Below are 7460 nucleotides of genomic sequence, written 5' to 3'. Positions count from 1 at the left end.
ACAAGGATAATTCGAATAGACGTCAACCTCTGATGATCAGATGCCAGCAGCCCCGGACTGGCAGTCGAAAAAAGTGACGTTGTGTAGAAGCACGACAATGTGTAAAAGGTGAGTGATCTTCCAGTAGCTATTTTGAAGACGAGGAATGTCATGGCAGAACAAAACAGCACCACACAAAATACGCACATCCAGACTCTGTAGCTAAATGGCAAGAGAATGACCACTTCTTTTGCCTGTGGCGTCCGAGCCTTTCCGAAGAGTACGAAATAACAGGGTCCAAAGTACGCGGTAGTGGTGCTAAATGCCCAGAAATCGGTGTTGTACGGGTCCAGTAATATGTCCGTTGCATTTAACAGAAAATTATAAAACTGCGAGAAATCCGGTGTAAATGTCTCTGTGCCGTTGGTTGGATTCAACCTTGCCTCTGAGAGGGTTGCGCGTGGATCGACGCTGCAGTTCTTGTGACGGAGGTGTTCAAAGAGAGTAATAGAGTTTGTGTATCCACATACAGGACCATGGACGCAGACTACTCTAAGTGTCCCTCCGTTGAGTTCTACTGAGGCAGGCTCGGTAAATTTTCTGGCAAATGCAGCCTTCGGTAGCCGTGACAACCCTATTGAAAAAACCCATATCGAATAAATACGGGTCCCATATATATGGCATTATTGAACATGGGGTTATGTGTTATATGGACATATGAGTTATATAGACCATACGGGGTCCTCATGTGGCCCGTATGACCCATACGAGAATCTCCATATCCAACAATCCCGTATAAACGCCCCATACAATTCTCATGTGACCCATATACCCACATGATTGTGTGAGCCACAACGGAATTATGAGACCGCTTATACGGGGTGCAGAGAGCATAAGGTTATGTACCACGTTGAAGAAGCCGCTGGTCGGGTAACGGTCGTATGACGATACGGAGTGAAGGTTATACAGGGTGCATCCAGTGACACATAGTGGGGAACCAAAATCCACCTAGACACAGAGCACCAAAAGGGAGGATACGTTGTGAAAGCAGTACAGATCTTAGAAAAATGTAGGTATGATAAGCTGAATATCTTACGCGAACATAGTGGCAAAAGAACCAGGAAACTTTTCTCTGTTATCCAGTTTATTTGGCTTGTTACATTCAAGGGTACGGTTGTAAAAGCTTGCACTGCCATGAAGCAGACATTGGAGTTGCATGGGTGAAGTGCACACCCTACCTGTTTTGCAGGAAACACAACTCAGTAAAAATCTTTGCAATGACCTGTAGCTTAACTTACTTTGTCTTTTAAGATCTCAGCGACGTGTGTTCATTTCCTACGTCGGCAGTACGACAGCCCATTTGTCTTGTGCACAGAAACAAATCTGTCAAAAGCGTCTGAAATTCAAAGATTCCCCGTTTGTAACAGGCCAATGAAGCATAAGATGTGACAATTTCACCCGATGTTAAGTGACGATATCAGTTAACGACTACGGCAACAACCACACTGAGTTCAGCATAACAGGACTCAAGAGGGTAGCAACCACACTGAGTGCATAAAGTAATAGGAACCCACATGCTAGGAATGTTACCAAGCAAACCGTGCATGAACCATGGCACAGCAGCCTCTCAACTAACCTTCCATTCACGAAATCCAACGGCTTCTGGTCGTATCTTCCAAGGCGTACAAACAGAGAAACATGTCCAGGCATCACTAGCAAGGCACAAACACACAGTCAGAACAGTCCGAGCCACCAATGCCACGCCGAAACACCCAGAACAGGAACGACGACATCACACGACCCCTCACCTCCGGTACTCCAACGTCGACTGAGAGTGAGAGCAGTGGCGGATGCAGAGTGTGGCGTTGGGGGCGCCACAGTCGCGGCGCTCTTCGTGCTATATCAAGAGAACGGAAATCGGCGCGAGCACGACAACAATGCTATCGTAAAGAGGACGTTTTCCCCGTCAAAACGATACCTCATTCACCTTCCTACGCCAAGAAACACCCAATATCGAAAAGAATGCCTCGCGCCCCATGTATAAGGAAGCCGCCGTTACCACGGGATCCTAACTAGAGAACGGAGAGAGATAAAAAGGTGTCGCAAGTTCCTACACCTTCCCGGCTTTGAGTACGTGTGCCCATCAGAGGGAGGTTCTGATCTGCCGCGGGGTTCGAACCCAAACACTGAGACAAATGTCGTCGAATGGGGGTCGGCGTCAGGAATTTTCGGAATGACGCCCTAACAGCTGGAAATTGACGGGTGGCCCGAATAGGAAACTTGTAGTGCAGGGTACGGAGCATGCACACACAGAATTTCGGGTAAATTGGGCTTTAGGTAAGTTACTTACTGCACTGAACAGCGGGAAGCGTTTCGGGGCGTCGTCACCCAGACACGTTGGCGTCGAAAAACTACAAAGCCAATAACTTATCTTGGAGAACGAAACTTTGCGGGCCTATAGGACAAACTCGATTGAAAAGAGCGCGTCGAGACCTTCAAAACTATGTTACACACGACTATGTAGCTGCAACTGGGGCGGTTTTAGGAAAATGCGGCCGAACGTCACATGTATTGTGAGGAGTGCAAACACGGACACCGGTAACTGGAGAACCGTTAAAGTTCCAGAGCTGCGGTCAATTTTGTCACGTTTGTTACGTCATGTAGAGTAGGTTACAAAAAATGAACATCGTCGGACGCGAGCTTCCTTCCGAAAAAGGACCCCAAAGTTTTCAAAAAGAGCGTCGCAAACGCGTCTTCACCCACAATTTCCGAACCGCTAAAGACCGGACCGCGGTGTGATTTGGCCGATCATAGAACTATTCGAGACCTATTTGGACGCAAATTTTGGCGTGAATCCGGCAAACGCCGCGGGAGTGACGGCGCTCCGAATGTGTCGTATATGTGCTGATGGAAGCCAAAAATTTCCACATTTGTCGGCTACCGTTAGGATTTCTCAGAAACTTCGGGCGTGTTCGTGAAGGGGGAGGAATGCGGAATCTGTCACAACAAATAGCGTCTTGATAGGACCATTTTAGGCTTCTATATTAGACGCACAACCCCATCAAGCGACACCACCGTCACTCGATAGAGACTCACTACTGCCATGAACTACAAGGGTCCCCACGAGTCTTGAGCAGGCTACCCGTGTACTTCAGATAAATACATGAAGAATCGATACTTTGAGTACCAGATAAGATTAGAAAGCAGGACAAATCTATGTTAGGGTATAACTAATTGTATTCTCAGCAAAAAGTGGCATCATCCAACCTGACCTAACCTAGTCATGTGTGTCAACTCGCGTGTCGTTCGGAGCGTGTATCCTATTTCTGCATCATTTCCGTCCGTCCATTACTATTTAGTCCCTAACACAGGAACGTAGCAGTGAGTTTATTTATCTGCACGTTCCTCCAGGGCAGTGACACACACTTGGTTGGCACAATCTATTTTTATAAGGTAAGTGTGTGATGCAATTAAGTGGCCCATTTCAAAAACTAGTTTCGCATAATTGTAATCATAACTATGTGGCAGAATCAACGTTTCGAATTATGTGTCATGTGTGATTCCTGTCCCCCATATTATCCTAATGTGCATCATACCGCCCCATATGTGTACTATTGCTGTCACATACGAAGTCGTATGGAACCCATATTGCTGCCACATCACTTCATACGGGTGAAAGATATGTGATATACGGTCCCATATCACTTCATACGAGGCCCACATAAGTATCATATTGACTCCATATGACTCCGTACGGTACCCATAAGAATGCCATATTGCCTACATATGACTTCATAGGCGGCCCATATGTATTAATATAGGACCTATACGAATCTGTACGGGAACCATACAAACTGATATAGGAACCATATGAGTCTCATACGGGATTTTTCAATAGGGAAAGGAAGCTTCCAAAAGGGATACGGACTAAAATCTGGTGCTAGGAACGCTGTACTATTGATTAGAAATATATGCGAAAATGTACTTATGATGGTGGGAGTGTGAAAATATGCACTCGATACGACGTTGTCCGCGTACAGAGTTATTGACGGCGTGCGTGGTAATATCGTTTGATGAGGACCTTCTAGCCTCCTGAAATCGTCTAAGCTACAAATCACTTTTAGTGCTCGCGAAACATTGTAGCGGAACTCGTCACTCTTGAAGTGGTCTTGGACAGTGATGACGATCTGGTGACGAAGGAACTGCGTCAGACGGGAGAAGACCCAGCTGTGCTGAGCTGCACATTTGAGAGTCATTAAGATACCGAGACTGTCGCCGCCGAAATGCTTGTTCATGTAGTCGATGAACCTGGCAGATGTAGTGAACTTCTCCCATGGCTCTTGCGAGAGAATGACTTGCAAGATCACCAGAAAGGTAACGAATGCAAAAGACTTCATCTCGAGACTGTCCGATAGTCGTTACTGAGAAAATGTGAAAAGCAATCTGCTCTAACGCCGTCCAAGACACAAATGGAGATATTTTCCGCAGGTGTTGCCAATTGATGTGTTCGTGTGCGCAGCATGTTCCAGACACGCCTGTTTTATCACCACCGTCTCCAAACAGGCGCAGATCACATCGAGCAGATAATAATAATAATTGGATGTTTACGTCGAGACAACTGAGTCATCGAGCAGAGTGCTGTCGTGGAAGATAGATAGCGCCCTGGTATCTTACAAATACATCACGGCTCTCATTATACGGTTGATGGGATGTCTAACGGCAAATTTAACTGGTCGATGCGGTTAGAGCCTATATTAGCCGCGTTTACATGAACTCGATCGGAGCGGGTCGAGTTCGGTTATCGCAGCAAATCCTCTCCCATGAAGCCGTGTCAACTAGTCTTCTAGGGAGGGCTGATGTGAGGAGATGCGTGCGGTCAACTCAACCCGTTTCTGTCAAGTTCATTTAAACGCGGCTGCAGTATTGTGCTTCTACACGTTTGCCATCATGGCTCCGAAAGAATTATTGGGCAATATTTTGCCTGTACCTGAAAATAAAAATACCGACGTTAGTGGGTTGGCGAGTGACAATTCCACCTTGCCAAATCTTTTAGTTGTTGTTAGTGTTATCTGCAGTGATGGGCAAAGTGCCCAAATTTCTACTTAAAGGAAAGCACAGAGTACCTGAAAAAAACTAGACTAAGGAAGAGTGTGTGTTCCGAATTTGTGCTTGTGAATATGCTGCTTACAACGGCTACTGTAAGCATTATTTTGTAAATGCCAGTTCCAAAGCCTGGCCAGGTAGTGCTTGCCCATGGTTATTAACTGTAACAGACTGCACAATTTCTGTTAATATGCAGTTGCTCAGGCAACCAGCTGTGCTATTGGAAAATATTTTTTCCTGATTTATTTTTCTTGCCTCTCTCGGTATAATGTGAAAAAAGAGGAGAGCACTCCGCCCTCTCGTTCAAAAATGCCGCTAGACACAAAACTTCGATAGTTTCCACTTTTCTCTCTTGACTTCCAGCTAGGTACTTGAGTACTTGATGGTAAAATATTGGACAACAGTACTTAAAGTACACAACAAAGTACACAATCGGAAATGTATCTGTGATGCCCAACTTTGTGTGCTGATTCCGACGTCTTCGGCTGCCTGTTCGCATTCATCTGCATTGCTGTTCATTGCAGGACTCTTACTGGCCCTTCGGTACACGTCTGCGTCGGTAATCTTGCCTACCGTCTCAGCTAAGGCGTCACGGGAAACCTGGTGGACGTGGTGTGTATCATGCGCACCGCGCTGGGCAGGCGTTGAAGGAACAATATACGATTTTAAAAAGATGCGCGCGCCACCAAGCGCACGGCGCAAAGCAGCATGGGAACATTGAGGGACACTGCCCTGTCGTCTGCTTTGGTTATAGTTTACCCTGGGTGACACTGCGGGTGCGCACACCGGGAATGTTGTTGTTCTTCCTGTACCTCCGCCTCGAACCGTCTCGTAAAACTTCCAAGCGCTCGAAGTTCCCATAAGCCCTTGCGTGCCACGCTTGCTTTTCTGAAAAGGTCCAGGTGGCCACAGGTGGCGCTTGCGATCCCAATAAAAGCCTCTGAGGGATCTCAGGCGGTTGCTATTTTGTGGTCTATTTTTGAAGCGTGATGTGGGCAAGCTAACGCTTGTCCCATCCTACAGTTGGCGATACAAGGTCCAGGAGTACGGGCCCGTCGAGGGAAGTATAGCGCTCTCGCCTAGTAGAGCTGTTGCATACTCCGGATGAGTTGTGAGAGCTCATGGTCGTCGAGGACTTCGGGGGTCAAGGAGCTGACGGAACCGCTTATGTTCAGACGCAGTGGGGCATCTGGTCTGGACAGTTTTCAGGACGTCATACGGGTTGTCCACCGGAGGGTCGGTGATGATGTCACGGACCTCCGCAGCCTCGTTCGGGCCAAGCGCACCGACGACGATAGTAGAATTTGGTGACTTGTGTAGTATAACACCACGCAGGAGGAATTGAGCTTCAATGTTCGCAAACCATAGTGTAGAGTCGGCAGGCCAAAAAGGTCGTATCTCGACAGGGGTGTACTTCCGTATCGGGAGCACTCGTTTTCAAAAATAAGCGAAAGTGTTAGGAAGGTAAATATTGCACAGAAGCGGAAGAACGTCATACACTTAACCTAAAAATATAGACTAGACGTTTCTTTATATGCATTTCAACAGCCCCGTCTGATGGGAGTGCTCAGTCTAACGAATTGGAAACCCTCCATCTTGCAAAAGTCGTCAGGTAAGCGTTGCCATGATTTTGAAGCGCATGGGTGTTGGCCATGTTCCAGGTTGCTTCTGTCATTTTGCCCTGCTTGCAAGACATTCAGTTTATATGCAAAAGCTGCGGATTTGAACGACTGAGTAAAGATTGCCCCCAAAGAGACTGTCCGCTTTGAAGAGGTCATTGACGGTGAGACGCCTTCGGGACCTGTCGTACAACACAGGTCCCCTTACAGGGCAGCCCCCAAAAAATTGATAACACAAGGTTTCGAGACAGGACTGTACGAGAGGACGAAGTCCTTGGACGACTTCAAGAGTTCATATAAAAGGAACAGTCAACGAACCAGTACTCAAGATAATCAGGGGGTCACCGCCTTCACGGTGGGCGATTTGAGGCCCGCTTTCGTTGTATTTATTGGTGGATTACTCGTCAGCTTCCAAGCATACGTCGCCGAGAGACTGGTTGCTTGACTTGCAAAGCACCACAGCCTATGGAGAAACAAGTGGAAGGAGATGAAGAAGGCGCTGAATTAGTAACATGATGAATAACACTTGTTCGTCCGTGCCGTTCTTGCGTTATTCATCGTGGAGGGAGAAGTGCACGGTTCGAAAACTGATTAGAGTGTTCTCGAGGAAAGAAGTTAAACGTGCCCAGGTGAAACACGTGTATTGGCATCATGGTGGAAGACCAGTCATATCTCTTGGATGCTGGCTCCCTTTAACGTAGCAAACGCACTAGTCTACAACCATCGCAACGCCAACACCCGAAGACGAGCTCACGGCAG

At 47.1% G+C, this 7460-nt stretch overlaps 1 long non-coding RNA gene across 1 annotated transcript; it reads right to left on the bottom strand.

Annotated features, from left to right (window-relative positions):
* Positions 1-1097: 1097 nt before the first annotated feature.
* On the bottom strand, positions 1098-1781 carry LOC135399435 (uncharacterized). The gene is made up of 3 exons (XR_010424259.1): positions 1616-1781; positions 1278-1375; positions 1098-1217 (listed from the first exon to the last, which is right to left on the bottom strand). It is a non-coding gene; the product is annotated as an uncharacterized LOC135399435 (long non-coding RNA).
* Between the last annotated feature and the right edge of the window lie 5679 nt (positions 1782-7460).

Source organism: Ornithodoros turicata, chromosome 7 (assembly GCF_037126465.1).
Source record: "Ornithodoros turicata isolate Travis chromosome 7, ASM3712646v1, whole genome shotgun sequence".
Classification (NCBI taxonomy): domain Eukaryota; kingdom Metazoa; phylum Arthropoda; class Arachnida; order Ixodida; family Argasidae; genus Ornithodoros; species Ornithodoros turicata.
This window is presented reverse-complemented; position numbering and strand designations above follow the sequence as displayed.